Below are 17,634 nucleotides of genomic sequence, written 5' to 3'. Positions count from 1 at the left end.
ACAATTATCGGAATCCTTATATTCATGAAAGATATTAAAAAGATGAAGCATATGAGGCAACCTTAATTCCATTTTTCTGTAGTTTTCTTTTATAGACTAGACTAGTGATAAAACAAGAAACTAAAAGATTCAATTGCAAGATCTAAAGATACACCTTCAATAGCTAACCTCCCTGGCAACGGCGCCAGAAAAGAGCTTGATGTCTACGAGACAACCTTCTTCTTGTAGACGTTGTTGGGCCTCCAAGTGTAGAGGTTTGTAGGACAGTAGCAAATTTCCCTCAAGTGGATGACCTAAGGTTTATCAATCCGTGGGAGGCGTAGGATGAAGATGGTCTCTCTCAAACAACCCTGCAACCAAATAACAAAGAGTCTATTGTGTCCCCAACACACCCAATACAATGGTAAATTGTATAGGTGCACTTGTTCGGCGAAGAGATGGTGATACAAGTGCAATATGGATAATAGATATAGGTTTTTGTAATCTGAAAATATAAAAACAGCAAGGTAACTAATGATAAAAGTGAGCACAAATGGTATTGCAATGCTAGGAAACAAGGCCTAGGGTTCATACTTTCACTAGTACAAGTTCTCTCAATAATAGTAACATAATTGGATCATATAACTATCCCTCAACATGCAACAAAGAGTCACTCCAAAGTCACTAATAGCGGAGAACAAACAAAGAGATTATTGTAGGGTATGAAACCACCTCAAAGTTATCCTTTCTGATCGATCTATTCAAGAGTTCGTAGTAAAATAACATGAAGCTATTATTTCCGTTCAATATATCATAAAGTTCGTACTAGCATAACACCTTAAGACACAAATCAACCAAAACCCTAATGTCACCTAGATACTCCAATGTCACCTCAAGTATCCGTGGGTATGATTATACGATATGCATCACACAATCTCAGATTCATCTATTCAACCAACACAAAGAACTTCAAAGAGTTCCCCAAAGTTTCTGCCAGAGAGTCAAGACGAAAACCTGTGCCAACCCCTATGCATAAGTTCACGAGGTCACGGAACTCGCAAGTTGATCACCAAAACATACATCAAGTGGATCACGTGATATCCCATTGTCACCACAGATAAGCACATGCAAGACATACATCAAGTGTTCTCAAATCCTTAAAGACTCGGTCAGATAAGATAACTTCAAAGGGAAAACTCAATCCATCACAAGAGAGTAGAGGGGGAGAAACATCATAAGATCCAACTATAATAGCAAAGCTTGCGGTACATCAAGATCGTGCCGAATCAAGAACACGAGAGAGAGAGAGAGATCAAACACATAGCTACTGGTACATACCCTCAGATCCCAAGGGTGAACTACTCCCTCCTCATCATGGAGAGTGCCGGGATGATGAAGATGGCCACCGGAGAGGGATTCCTCGAACGGGTCTAGATTTGTTTTCGCTGGCTACGGAGGCTTCTGGCAGCGGAACTCCCGATCTAGGTTAATTTCTGGAGGTTTCTGTATTTATAGGAATTTTTGGCGTCAGTCTCACGTCAAGGAGGTGCCCGAGTCGTCCACAAGGTAGGCCCACGTACCTGGGAGGGTGGGCGCGCCCCCACCCTCGTGGACAGCCCGGGACTCTTTTGGCCCAACTCTTTTACTCCGGGGTCTTCTTTTGGTCCATAAAATATCGTCAAAAATTGGCACGTCAATTGAACTCCGTGTGGTATTCCTTTTCTGTAAAACTCAAAAACAAGGAAAAACCATAAACTGGCACTGGGCTCTAGGTTAATAGGTTAGTCCCAAAAATCATATAAATGCATATAAAACATCCAAGGTTGATAATATAATAGCATGGAATAATCAAAAATTATAGATACGTTGGAGATGAATCACCGCTCGACTGTAAGCACCATGCTGACAACTTGTCCAGTGGCCGCGATATACAGTAGTAGAGGCTCTTTGCTAACTGGGGTAGCGAGCATCTGCTGGGTGGAAAGTAGGGCTATGAGCTCTACAAACGTTGCTTCTGCTTCGGGGGTCCACTCGAACTTTCTAGACTTCTTCATCAGTCGGTAAAGAGGCAGTGCCTTTTCACCGAGTCATGAGATGAATCGACTTAACGCAGCCAAACAACCAGTAAGTTTCTGAACATCATGCACACGCACGGGGCGTTTCATTTGGAGGATTGCTCCAACCTTTTCTGGGTTTGCGTTGACCCCTCATTCGGAAACGAGAAAACCGAGTAACTTACCACCTAGGACTCCGAATGTGCACTTTGGTGGATTGAGCTTGATATCATACCTTCTTAAATTGGCAAAGGTTTCAGCGAGGCCAGTCAATAGGTCGGAACCTTTGCGTGACTTGACCACAATATCATCCATGTATGCCTCCATGTTCCGATTGATTTGAGTGAGCAAGCACTTCTGAATCATATGCATAAACATGGCGCCGGCATTCTTGAGGCCAAAGAGCATGGTAACATAGCAGAAACACCCGAATGGGGTGATGAAAGTAGTTTTTATTTCATCGGGTCCAAACAGTCAGATCTGATGGTACCCGGAATACGCATCCAAAAAGGGTAAACGCTCACACCCCGCAGTTGAGTCGGCAATTGGTTGATGCGGGGGAGAGGGAGGTGATCTTTCGGGTGGGGCTGATTGATGTGCTTGAAATCGATACACATACAAAGTGAATCATCTTTCTTGGGGACCATGACAACATTGGCAAGCCACTCAGAGTGGCGGATGAACTTAGCTGCCAGAAGCCGAGCTACTTCCTCACCAATTGCCTTCCTCTTCTCCACGGCGCTCTGACGGAGATGCTCTTTGATGGGTTTTGCTTTTGAGTCAACTTGCAAATGGTGCTCAGCCAGCTCCCTAGGTACACCTAGCATGTCAGTGTTGGGGGACGTAGCATAAATTCAAAATTTTCCTACGTGTCAACAAGATCTATCTATGGAGTCATCTAGCAACGAGGAAGGAGTGGATCTACATACCCTTGTAGATCGCGCGCGGAAGCGTTCAAAAGAACGGGGTTGATGGAGTCGTACTCGTCGTGATCCAAATCACCGATGATCCTAGCGCCGAACGGACGGCACCTCCGCGTTCACCACACGTACGGAGCAGCAACGTCTCTTCCTTATTGATCCAGCAAGGGGGGAGGAGAGGTTGATGGAAGATGGCTCCAGCAGCAGCATGACGGCGTGGTGGTGATGGAGCTGCAGTACTCCGACAGGGCTTCGCTAAGCTCTATGGAGGAGGAGGAGGTGTTGGAGAGGGAGAGGGAGGCACCAAGGTGTAGGTTGAGAGGCCCTCCTTCCCACACTATATATAGGGAGCCTAGGGAGGGGGCGGCGGCCAAGGGAGGAGTCCCTCCTCCCCAAGGCACCTAGGGGGTGCCTTCCCCCTATGGGACTCTTCCCCTAGGGTTTTCCCACCCTAGGCGCATGGGCCCTAGAGGGAAGTGGCGCCCCAGCCCACTTTGGGCTGGATCCCTCCCCACTTCAGCCCATGGGGCCCTCCGGGATAGGTGACCCCACCCGATGGACCCCCGGGACCCTTCCGGTGGTCCCGGTACAATACCGGTGACCCCGAAACTTGTCCCGATGGCCGAAATAGCACTTCCTATATATAATTCTTTACCTCCGGACCATTCCGGAACTCCTCGTGACGTACGGGATCTCATCCGGGACTCCGAACAACATTCGGGTTACTGCATATACATATCCCTACAACCCTAGCGTCACCGAACCTTAAGTGTGTAGACCCTACGGGTTCGGGAGACATGCAGACATGACCGAGATGACTCTCCGGTCAATAACCAACAACGGGATCTGGATAACCATGTTGGATCCCACATGTTCCATGATGATCTCATCAGATGAACCACGATGTCAAGGACTTAATCAATCCCGTATACAATTCCCTTTGTCTAGCGGTACGATACTTGCCCGAGATTCGATCGTCGGTATCCCGATACCTTGTTCAATTTCATTACCGGCAAGTCTCTTTACTCGTTCCGTAACACATCATCCCGTGATCAACTCCTTGATCACATTGTGCACATTATGATGATGTCCTACCGAGTGGGCCCAGAGATACCTCTCCGTCACACGGAGTGACAAATCCCAGTCTCGATTCGTGCCAACCCAACAGACACTTTTGGAGATACCTGTAGTGTACCTTTATAGCCACCCAGTTACGTTGTGACGTTTGGCACACCCAAAGTATTCCTACGGTATCCGGGAGTTTCACAATCTCATGGTCTAAGGAAATGATACTTGACATTAGAAAAGCTTTAGCGGACGAACTACACGATCCTTGTGCTAGGCTTAGGATTGGGTCTTGTCCATCACATCATTCTCCTAATGATGTGATCCCGTTATCAATGACATCCAATGTCCATGGTCAGGAAACCGTAACCATCTATTGATCAACGAGCTAGTCAACTAGAGGCTTACTAGGGACATGGTGTTGTCTATGTATCCACACATGTATCTGAGTTTCCTATCAATACAATTCTAGCATGGATAATAAACGATTATCATGAACAAGGAAATATAATAATAACCAATTTATTATTGCCTCTAGGGCATATTTCCAACAGTCTCCCACTTGCACTAGAGTCAATAATCCAGTTCACATTGATATGTGATTAACACTCAAGGTCACATCCCCATGTGACTAACACCCAGAGAGTTCTGGGTTTGATCATGTTATGCTTGTGAGAGAGGTTATAGTCAACGGGTCTGAACCTTTCAGATCCGTATGTACTTCGCAAATTTCTATGTCATCTTGTAGATGCAACTACTACGCTACAATTTGGAGCTATTCCAAATAACTGTTCTACTATACGAATCCAGTTTACTACTCAGAATAATCTGGATTAGTGTCAAAGTTTGCATCGGCGTAACCCTTTACGACGAACTCTTTTACCACCTCCATAATCGAGAAAATTCCTTAGTCCACTAGTTACTAAGGATAACTTTGACCGCTGTCTTGTGATCCATTCTTGGATCACTCTTGTACCCCTTGACTGACTCATGGCAAGGCACATTTCAGGTGCGGTACACAGCATAGCATAATGTAGGGCCTATGTCTTAAGCATAGGGGACGACCTTCGTCCTTTCTCTCTATTCTGCCATGGTCGAGCTTTAAGTCTTAACTTCATACCTTACAACTCAGGCAAGAACTCCTTCTTTGACTGATCCATCTTGAACACCTTCAAGATCATGTCAAGGTATGTGCTCATTTGAAAGTACCATTAAGCATTTTGATCTATCCTTATAGATCTTGATGCTCAATGTTCAAGTAGCTTAATCCAGGCTTTCCATTGAAAAATACTTTCCAAATAACCCTATATGCTTTCTAGAAATTCTATGTCATTTCTGATCAACAATATGTCAACATGTATTTATCAGAAATTCTATAGTGCTCCCACTCACTGCTTTGGAAATACAAGTTTCTCATAAACTTTGTATACACCCAAAACTATGATCATCTTATCAAAGCATACATTCCAACTCCGAGATGCTTACTCCAGTCCTTAGAAGGATTGCTGGAGCTTTGCATACTTATTAGCATCTTTCAGGATTAACAAAACCTTCCGGTTGTATCACATACAACCTTTCCTCAAAAATCGTTGAGGAAACAATGGTTTTTGGCATCCTATCTGCAAGATTTCACAAATAATGCAGTAATTGCTAATATAATTCCAACAGACTCTTAGCATCGCTACGAGTGAGAAAGTCTCATCGCAGTCAACTCCTTGAACTTGTCGGAAAACATCTTAACGATAAGTCCAGCTTTCTTAATGGTGATACCTACCATCATTGTCCGTCTTCCTTTTAAAATCCATAAGTACCTAACAGCCTTACAACCATCAAGTAGTTCTCCCAAAGTCTACACTTTGTTTTCATATATGGATCCTCTCTCGGATTATATAGCCTCGAGCCATTTTGGAATCCAGGCCCACCATCGCTTCTCCATAGCTCGTAGGTTCATTGTTGTCTAGCAACATGACTTCCAAGACAGGATTACGTACCACTCTGATGTAGTACGCATCCTTGTCATCCCACGAGGTTTGGTAGTGACTTGATCTGAAGTTTCATGATCACTATCATAAGCTTCCACTTCAATTGGTGTAGGTGCCACAGGAACAACTCCCTGTGCCCTGCCACACACTAGTTGAAGAGACGGTTCAATAACCTCATCAAGTCTCCACCATCCCCCCACTCAATTCTTTCGAGAGAAACTTTTCCTCGAGAAAGGACCCGATTCTAGAAACAATCCCTTATTGCTTTCGGATCTGAGACAGGAGGTATACCCAACTGTTTTGGGTGTCCTATGAAGATGCATTTATCCGCTTTGGGTTCGAGCTTATCAGCCTGAAACTTTTTCGCATAAGCGTCGCAGCCCCAAACTTTTAAGAAATGACAGCTTAGGTTTCTCTAAACCATAGTTCATACGGTGTCATCTCATCGGAATTACATGGTGCCCTATTTAAAGTGAATGTGGTTTGTCTCTAATGCCTAACCCATAAACTATCGTGGTAATTCGATAAGAGACATCATGATATGCATCATATCCAATAGGGTGCAGTTATGATGTTCGGACACACCATCACACTATGGTGTTCCAGGCTGTATTAGTTGTGAAACAATTTCCACAATGTCTTAATTTTATGCCAAACTCGTAATTCAGATATTCATCTCTATGATCATATCATAGATCTTTTATCCTCTTGTCACGACAATCTTTCAACTTCACCCTGAAATTACTTGAACCTTTCAATAATTCAGACTCGTGATTCATCAAGTAAATATACTCAACATCTACTCAAATCATCTGTGAAGTAAGAACATAATGATATCCACTACACGCCTCAGCACTCATTGGACTGCACACATCAAAATGTATTACTTCCAACAAGTTGCTTTCTAGTTCCATTTTACTGAAAACGAGGCTTTTAGTCATCTTGACCATGTGGTATGATTTGCATGTCTCAAGTGATTCAAAATCAAGTGAGTCCAAACGATCCATCTATATAGAGTTTCTTCATGCATATCTACCAACAAACATGGTTCGCATGTCTCAATCCTTTCAAAAACGAGTGAGCCCAAAGATCCATCAACATGGAGCTTCTTCATGCGTTTTATACTGATATGACTTGCGTGGCAGTGCCACAAGTAGGTGGTACTATCATTACTATCTTATATCTTTTGGCATGAACATGTGTATCACTACGATCGAGATTCAACAAACCATTCATTTTAGGTGTAAGACCATTGAAGGTATTATTCAAATAAACAGAGTAACCATTATTCTCCTTAAATGAATAACCGTATTGCGATAGACATAATCCAATCATGTCTATGCTCGACGCAAACACCAATCTCGATGGTAGAGGGAGCGTGCGATGTTTGATCACATCAAGCTTGGAAAAACTTCCAACACATATTGCCAGCTCACCTTTAGCTAGTCTCCGTTTACTCCACGGCCTTTTATTTCGAGTTTACTAACATTTAGCAACCGAACCGGTATCTAATACCATGGTGCTACTAGGAGTACTAGTAAAGTACACATTAACACAATGTATATCCAATATACTCCTATTGATCTTGCTAGCCTTCTCATCTACCAAGTATCTAGGGTAATTCTGCTCCAGTGGATGTTCCCCTTATTACAGAAGCACTTAGTCTCGGGTTTGGGTTCAACCTTGGGTTTCTTCACTAGAGCAGCAGCTGATTTGGCGTTTCATGAAGTATCCCTTCTTGCCCTTGCCCTTCTTGAAACTAGTGGTTTCACACAATTGATGCTCCTTCTTGATTTCTACTTTTGTGGTGTCAAACATCGCGAATATCTTAAGGATCATCATATATGTCCCTGATATATTATAGTTCATCACGAAGCTCTAGCAGCTTGGTGGTAATGACTTCGAAGAAACATCACTATCTCATCTGGAAGATCAACTCCCACTCGATTCAAATGATTGTTGTACTCAGACAATCTGAGCACAAGCTCAACAATTGAGATTTTCTCCCTTAGTTTGTGGGCTAAGAAAATCGTCGGAGGTCTTATACCTCTTGACGTGGGCACGAGCCTGAAATCCCAATTTCAGCCCTCGAAACATCTCATATGTTTCGCGACGTTTCAAAACATCTTCGGTGCCTCAACTCTAAGCCGTTTAACTGAACTATCATGTAGTTATCAAAATGTGTATGTCAGATGTTCGCAACATCCATAGACAACGTTCGAGGTTCAGCACACTGAGCGGTGCATTAAGGACATAAGCCTTCTATGAAGCAATGAGGACAATCCTCAGTCTACGGACCTAGTCCGCATAATTGCTACTATCAACTTTCAACTAAATTTTCTCTAGGAACATATCTAAACAGTAGAACTAAAGCGCGAGCTACGACATAATTTGCGAAGACCTTTTGACTATGTTTAGGATATTTAAGTTCATCTTATGAACTCCCACTCAGATAGACATCCCTCTAGTCATTTAAGTGATTACATGATCCGAGTCAACTAGGCCGTGTCCGATCATCACGTGAGACGGACTAGTCATCATCGGTGAACATCTTCATGTTGATTGTATCTACCATACGACTCATGCTCGACCTTTCGGTCTCTTGTGTTCCGAGGCTATGTCTGTACATGCTAGGCTCATCAAGTCAACCTAAGTGTTTCGTGTGTGTAAATCTGTCTTACACCCGTTGTATGTGAACGTTAGAATCTATCACACCCGATCATCACGTGGTGCTTCGAAACAACGAACTGTCGCAACGGTGCACAGTTAGGGGGAACACTTTCTTGAAATTTTAACGAGGGATCATCTTATTTACTACCGTCGTTCTAAGCAAATAAGATGTATAAGCATGATAAACATCACATGCAATCAAATAGTGACATGATATGGCTAATATCATATTGCTCCTTTTGATCTCCATCTTCGGGGCTCCATGATCATTATCGTCACCGGCATGACACCATGATCTCCATCATCACGATCTCCATCATCGTGTCTTCATGAAGTTGTCTCGCCAACTATTACTTCTACTACTACAGCTAACGGTTAGCAATAAAGTAAAGTAATTACATGACGTTTATGTTGACACGCAGGTCATAAATAAATAAAGACAACTCCTATGGCTCCTGCCGGTTGTCACACTCATCGACATGCAAGTCGTGATTCCTATTACAAGAACATGATCAATCTCATACATCACATATCATTCATCACATTCTTCTTGGCCATATCACATCACATAGCATACCCTGCAAAAACAAGTTAGACGTCCTCTAATTGTTGTTTGCATGTTTTACGTGGCTGCTATGGGTTTCTAGAAAGAATGTTTTCTTACCTACGCAAAAACCACAACGTGATATGCCAATTGCTATTTACCCTTCATAAGGACCCTTTTCATCGAATCCGATCCGACTAAAGTGGGAGAGACAGACACCCGCCAGCCACCTTATGCAACTAGTGCATTTTCGTCGGTGGAACCGGTCTCACGTAAGCGTACGTGTAAGGTTGGTCCGGGCCGCTTCATCCCACAATGCCGTCTAATCAAGATTGGACTAGTAACGGTAAGCATATTGAACAAAATCAACGCCCACAACTACTTTGTGTTCTACTCGTGCATAGAATCTACGCAATAGACCTAGCTCATGATGCCACTGTTGGGGAACGTAGCATAAATTCAAAATTTTCCTACGTGTCACCAAGATCTATCTATGGAGTCATCTAGCAACGAGGGAGGAGTGGATCTACATACCCTTGTAGATCACGCGTGGAAACGTTCAAGAGAACGGGGTTGATGGAGTCGTACTCGTCGTGATCCAAATCACCGATGATCCTAGCGCCGAACGGACGGCACCTCCGCGTTCAACACACGTACGGAGCAGCGACGTCTCTTCCTTCTTGATCCAGCAAGGGGGGAGGAGAGATTGATGGAAGATGGCTCCAGCAGCAGCACGACGGCGTGGTGGTGATGGAGCTGCAGTACTCCGACAGGGCTTCGCTAAGCTCTATGGAGGAGGAGGAGGTGTTGGAGAGGGAGAGGGAGGCACCAAGGCGTAGGTTGAGAGGCCCTCCTTCCCACACTATATATAGGGAGCCTAGGGAGGGGGCGCCGGCCCTAGGAGATGCAATCTCCTAGGGGGGCAGCGGCCAAGGGAGGAGTCCCTCCTCCCCAAGGCACCTAGGGGGTGCCTTCCCCCTTTGGGACTCTTCCCCTAGGGTTTTCCCACCCTAGGCGCATGGGCCCTAGAGGGAAGTGGCGCCCCAGCCCACTTTGGGCTGGATCCCTTCCCACTTCAGCCCATGGGGCCCTCCGGGATAGGTGGCCCCACCCGGTGGACCCCCGGGACCCTTCCGGTGGTCCCGGTACAATACCGGTGACCCCGAAACTTGTCCCGATGGCCGAAATAGCACTTCCTATATATAATTCTTTACCTCCGGACCATTCCGGAACTCCTCGTGACGTCCGGGATCTCATCCGGGACTCCGAACAACATTCGGGTTACTGCATATACATATCCCTACAACCCTAGCGTCACCGAACCTTAAGTGTGTAGACCCTACGGGTTCGGGAGACATGCAGACATGACCGAGATGACTCTCCGGTCAATAACCAACAGCGGGATCTGGATACCCATGTTGGCTCCCACATGTTCCACGATGATCTCATTGGATGAACCACGATGTCAAGGACTTAATCAATCCCGTATACAATTCCCTTTGTCTAGCGGTACGATACTTGCCCGAGATTCGATCATCGGTATCTCGATACCTTGTTCAATCTCATTACCGGCAAGTCTCTTTACTCGTTCTGTAACACATCATCCCGTGATCAACTCCTTGATCACATTGTGCACATTATGATGATGTCCTACCGAGTGGGCCCAGAGATACCTCTCCGTCACACGGAGTGACAAATCCCAGTCTCGATTCGTGCCAACCCAACAGACACTTTTGGAGATACCTGTAGTGTACCTTTATAGCCACCCAGTTACGTTGTGACGTTTGGCACACCCAAAGTATTCCTACGGTATCCGGGAGTTGCACAATCTCATGGTCTAAGGAAATGATACTTGACATTAGAAAAGCTTTAGCGAATGAACTATACGATCCTTGTGCTAGGCTTAGGATTGGGTCTTGTCCATCACATCATTCTCCTAATGATGTGATCCCGTTATCAATGACATCCAATGTCCATGGTCAGGAAACCGTAACCATCTATTGATCAACGAGCTAGTCAACTAGAGGCTTACTAGGGACATGGTGTTGTCTATGTATCCACACATGTATCTGAGTTTCCTATCAATACAATTCTAGCATGGATAATAAACGATTATCATGAACAAGGAAATATAATAATAACCAATTTATTATTGCCTCTAGGGAATATTTCCAACAATTAGATGGTTTCCATGCAAAGATGTCCCAGTTCTCACAGAGGAACTGGATGAGCGCTTCTTCCTATTTGCTGTCGAGTGTTGTTGAGATGTGGGTCGGAGTGGCATTGGGATCAGTCGGGTGAACATGGACAGGCTTTGTCTCACCAGACGACTAAAATGCGGACTCTAAAGCAGGCTTCTTTGCTCGCAACAAATCACTCGGATCTGCATTTTTCTGATACTCTTCCATTTCCACTGCTGCCATTTGCTCATCGGCAATCTTTGAGTCCTTCCGAAGGCACTTTTCCGCCCTTTGCCGATTTCCTGTGACTGTGATCACGCCCCTGGGGCCAGGCATTTTCAACTTGAGGCACACGTAACATGGTCGAGCCATGAAACAAGCGTATGCAGTCCTGCCCAGAATAACATGATAGGCAATGTGAAAATCCACCACTTCAAATGTCAACTTTTCCTGGCGGTAATTCTTTGAATCACCGAAAACCACATCAAGAGTGATCTAACCGATTGAATCGGCTTTCTTTCCTGGGATGACTCTATGGAATCGCATGTTGCTCTCGCTGAGCTTGGACATCCGGATGCCCATCCCTCGGAGGGTCTCAGCATACAAAATGTTCAAACCACTGCCACCATCCATCAGAACCTTGGTCAGTTGGGTGCCCCCAACGACTGGGTCAACCACCAGTGCTTGCCTCCCAGTGGTAGCAACGTGTGCTGGGTGATCTGACTGGTCAAATGTAATAGGAGTCTTTGACCACTTCAAATACGTCAGGGTTGCTGGAGCAACCATATTCACTTCTCTATTGATAACTTTTAGTCGACTTTTGCTCTCGACGTCGGCAAAAATCACTAATGTGGCATTGACATTGGGGTAACCCTCATCTTCCTCCTTATCTTCATCCTTATCAGACTCTTTCTCCTTCTCACTGGGCTAACTCTCTCGGAAACTCTGAATCAGGAGCCGACACTGTCGAGTGGTATGTTTGGGCAGAATCAGGTTACCCTCTGCATCTGTTTTGGTGTGTATGTGGCACGACAAATCAAAAACATCATTTCCCGCTTGATCTTTCACTTTCTTGGGGATCCATGGCTCTTTAGGCTTCCCCTTGAACTTCCCTTGATTCACGACTGCGGCTTCAGCAGGACCTGCAGTTTCAGCTTTGCGCTTTTGCTTCTGACTGGAATTTCCTCCTCCAGTGTCTTGGGCGACTGGTTTATTCTTGCCACTGCGGAGTCGGTCTTCCTCTTTGTCATTAGCATACTGAGTGGCTATTTCCATCATTCGGGCCAGGGTCATGTCTCCTGTTCGACCAAACTTCAGGTTGACCTCTCTGTACCGAACGCCCTCCTTCAAGGCGCAAACTGCTTAGTGCTGTGACACATTTTCCACTTTATGATGAAGGGTAGTCCATCTCTGAATGTAATCTCTCAAAGTCTCATTCGGTTTCTGGATACAATGTTGTAATTCAGTCAGCCCAGCAGGTTGCTTGCAAGTGCCCTTGAACGTTTTGATAAACACTCGGGCCAACTCTTCCCAACTGAAAATACTGCCAGGGGCCAACTGATTCAACCAAGCTCTGGCCGAACCCTCAAGCATCAAGGGGAGGTGCTTCATGGCTACATCATCGTTGCCGCCACCAATCTGCACTGCCACTCGGTAATCTTCTAACCAAGTATCGGGCTTCGATTCATCGGTGAACTTGCTCATGCCCGTCGCCAACCTGAAGTTGGGCGGGATCTCTGCAGCTCGGATGGCTCTGCTGAAACACTCAGGTCCAGAAACATGCACTCGACTTCCACTCGGGTGGTGTACATCTTGTCCCTCTCTGTGTGCCCGACCTCGGTCGACTAGATTTTGTACGAGAAGAGATCTCGCATCAAACTCGGGTTCTCTTGGGTCGACTGGAGCTCTCCGCTCATCACCATATGGGCGCCTGTCATCATACCGCTGGGGCGCGTACGATCCGCCCCTCGGAGGGGGCATTGGCACTCGACGGTGGTCATCACGGCCGAATCGATGATCATACGGTCCATGGCTCCGATCCAGGTGTTGATCCTGGCGGTGCCCATGATCCTCACGCCGCGGAGGCGATCTTGGACTATGAGCCGACTGAACTGTGTCTGCAATCACAGATCTGCTATGGATCCTATTGCGCGACTGATAAACGGCAGAGTTTTGTTCCCTCGCTGCCCGGAGCAGCGCTCGGATCTGCAGCAAACCTCTCCCAGCCTCTGAACGAGATGGCTGAATCGACTCTGCTATACGGGTTGCAGCTGCAAGGTTTTGGATTGGTGTGTGATATACTTGAGGTTCAGGCGGAAACAATTGTCGATGATGTCAACTGGATTCGGGGATCTGCCGACGAGCGCGTTCGTCGAGTGAATGTTGGAGATTCTCCAGGCGCGTGTGCTCAACCAAGGTGGCTAGGCGCGCGGCCTCCAAGGCCCGAGCCTCAGAGGTCTCTCCGATGATGGGGGTGTGGAGCCTCCACATTGCGATGATGCAGCTCTTCCCTCTGCTCCGAACTGAGGGCTTCAGGATGATACTCATCATGACCATGCGACGGACCGCCGCCACCATCTCCGCCACCACTACGATGGAAACCAGGCGGGCTACGCGACGTGTCGACCATCAGGACTTCCGCCGCAGGGTCGCTGCTCCCGGACTCAGACAGGGTCTCAGCGGAACCAGTCGACAGGTCGAATAGTCCGTAGAGAGATTAATGAGGCTCAATTGCCGCGACTTGAGGGGTGGCCGACTGGCGGCCCACCGCATGCTTCACCCATCGCTGAAGCCGTGATTGGCCAGATCACTTGCGACGGCGAACAACAGGGAGTGTGGATGACGCGGAGCCGACCGATACTAGGTCGACGGCTGATGCAGGAGGACGTCGCAGGCACTCGCGTGAAAGTGTGCCGTCCCACGGACGAGAAGGGTGTAACATCCCCAGCATCACACTACAGTAATCTCCCCCTAATGAAGGTCATGTCATCATGATCATCATGCCAAAATGCCACTTGTCCAAAATCTGCTTCAAATTCAAATTGCATGTCAAATATTTGCTTCTTGTTTCATGCAAATAAAATAGTTCATCCTATGGAAAATAATCCCTAGATATTTTTCATGTTGAAGCCAACATTTTTGGAATTCCCAAATTGCCCCTGAGAATTTATTATCTGGTCCAGCGGTATTTAAGATGTCCTTTTCATTTTCTAAAAATGCTTGGACAACTCCTGAAGGCCCCAAACTTTTTGTGGCAGTGCACAATAATTCTTTGGATTTGTTTTAGCCAGTGGCATAATTTTGCAAAGTCATTAGTGGCTAAAAGAAAAGGCAAAAATGCTGCTGAAAAAAAACAAATAAAAAAAAGGAAAACAACTCTTCCTCCTGGGCGAGACGGCCCAGTTGGCCGACCCACGTGGCCCAACTGGCCAGCCGGCCCAACCGCGGCCTAGTTAGGCCTCCCCACCACCAAACCCTAGCCCAGACCCCCCTCACTCCCTCCCTCGTCTCTCCCCTCATCCCGATCCAGATTGGGGCAGCGCCCCTACGCTCGCTGCCGTTCGCCCCGCCCTCGACGCCGTCGGCACCCACCATCACCGCCTCGTGCCACCACCTCCTCACCGGCGCTCGACCCCATGACCCCGCCTCCGCCGACCCCGACTCTCCCGCGCTGGCGCTGACCAGCGCCTCCCATCACCGCTACTGCCCCGCGCCGCCCGACGGCGACGGCCTTCCCCTGACCGCGCCTCCCCGACGCCGCGACGCCGCCCCGTCATCCTCGTCTCCTCCTCGTCGACGCTCCCTGTCCCCGTCACTCGTCCCCGTCCTCCTCCTCACCGGACTCCGTCGAGCCACGCCGCCCCCGTTCATCTACAAACGGGGTGAGCCTCGTCCGCCCCTCTCTCTCCCATCACCGGATCCGGCCGCGCCTCCGCGCGCGCGCCCGCGCCCCCGGCCACGTCGCTGCGCCGTTCCGTCGCCCGCACGCTGCTCAGCTCGTGCCCGAGGCTCCATGGCCGCACCCCCTGGCCATCGGCCCCGCACGTCCCCACCACTGCAGCTTGCTGTTCCGCCCTGGCCGCCGAAGCCCTAGCCGCTGCTCCGGCCGGCCTCGCCGTGCCCTGGCTTCGCCAGTGGCCGCGTGCGCGCGGCACAGCCGTGGCTGGCCGGCCACAGCCGCCGCCCCACCCTGGGTCACTGACCACAGGGGCCCCGCCCTGGCCAGATAGGCCTATGACAGAGGGGCCCGCCCCAAAAACGTTTAAAATAATTAATTAATTAAATCAGTAATTAATTAATTAATTAATTAGGTAATTAATTAACTTAATTAACTCTGTTTAGTACCTAATTAACTTGATTAGTTAATTAAAACGTTAATTAGTTGTTAGACTATGACAGAACGGCCCCACACGTCAGGGTTGACTTTGGTCAACTTGGTTGACTGCTGACGTCATGCTGATGCAATAACCCCCATTTTAGTTTTAATAATAATTTCAGAATATTGCTTAAACTTTGGAAATTCATATAAAATAACCCATAACTCAGATGAAAATGTTTTCTACATGAAAGTTGCTTAGAACGACGAGACGAATCCGGATATGCAACCCGTTTGTCCGCCACACGTCCCTACCATATCAAACCTGCAACCGTCCCCCTCCGTTTCATTTGTCCGAAAATGCCTAACTCCGGGAAAACTTTCCCGGATGTTTCCCCCCTTCACCAGTATCGCCTAGTACTGCGTTAGCTCACCCCTGGCACCACGTTTTGCCTTGTTATATTTTGTGATGCTTGTTTGTCTCGTATTTACTGTTTCTCCTCCCTCTTCTTCTCCGGTAGACCCTGAGACCGATGTTGATGCGCCTGAGTACGACTTCATCCCCGACGACCCCTCCTTGCCAGAGCAACCATGCAAGCAAAACCCCCTTGAGCATTCCGATATCGCCCATTTTTTCCCCTCTCATGCTTGCATTAGAACTGCTACTGCTTTATGTATGATCCTACTCTGATGCATAGCATGTTGTTGTTACCTGCTTTCATACCTTACCTGCTTATCCTAAACTGCTTAGTATAGGTTGGTTAGTGATCCATCAGTGACCCCCACCTTGTCCCAGTTGCCTCGCTTTATGTTCGATGACTCGATCAACGTGATCGACGTCCAGGCACCAACACCGCACATCACCCCCCCTAGTTGTACGACTCTGCAGAGTTACCATCGAGTACCGAGGGTGGAACCTCTTACATCACTCCTGATGAGATCTCCGTAGTGTAGCTATACGGCCGAGGTCATCGAGGGTGATTTCCTCCTTAACCACTTCCGATACGGCTCTGTCGTGCAACCCATCAAATGTGAACCTCGAGGGTGGATCCTCTTACGTTCACCTTGATGACAACATCGAGTGGAATTCATTGGGGGTGATTCCTCGGGTTTTCCCTTTGGTGTTAGACACACCGTTAATATAGTTACTATGACTTTGCACTGATCCATGTTACTAAAGATGGGTTGACCCTGAGGGGTACCCGCGCGAGCTTAATAGCGAGTGATGTGGAGTCGGGTTGACCTGGAAGGTGCCCGCGAGATACTTACGAGGCGTGGCCGGGCATTCTTAGCCCTTGCCGCAAGTACTCGAGACGGGGCGACGAGGTCACATTGATCGTGAGTCTCTGCTCGTTACCGCGCGTTCCTAATCCATTATGATTTGGATATTTGATCCGAGGGGCCTCTGGACTGATAGCACTAACCATCACGTGGGCATAGTATGGGCGTTCTGCATCGTATACATCAGCCGAAGCTTAATGGACGTTAACGACTGAGCGGCGCGCGCCTGGTTGGACTGCGTAAGCTCCTACCTTGTTGAAGGAGGTAGCTAGGTCTGCTCACGGCCGCGTACGCAACGTGCAGGAGTTCCTGGGGAGATGGTCCATGACCCCTGGGGGCATAGGATTTAGACCGGTGTGCTGGCCTCTCTATTGAGCCTAGGTCGGGTTGCGGCGTATTGTTTGGCCGAGGCCGGGCATGACCCAAGAAAGTGTGTCCGGCCGGAGTTAATCGAGTGTGGTGGGTAAGTTGGTGCACCCCTGCAGGGAAGAAAACATCTATTGATAGCCTGTCCTACGGTAACGGACACTTGGAGTTGTATCCCGATCGATACAACTAGAACTGGTTACTTGAGATGAGACATGGAGATGAGACTTGGATATGAGATGATAACTGGATAGTATGGCTCTGGGATTGCTTTCTCG

The sequence above is a fragment of the Triticum aestivum genome, chromosome 1A, assembly GCF_018294505.1.
Source record: "Triticum aestivum cultivar Chinese Spring chromosome 1A, IWGSC CS RefSeq v2.1, whole genome shotgun sequence".
NCBI classification, from domain to species: domain Eukaryota; kingdom Viridiplantae; phylum Streptophyta; class Magnoliopsida; order Poales; family Poaceae; genus Triticum; species Triticum aestivum.
This window is presented reverse-complemented; position numbering follows the sequence as displayed.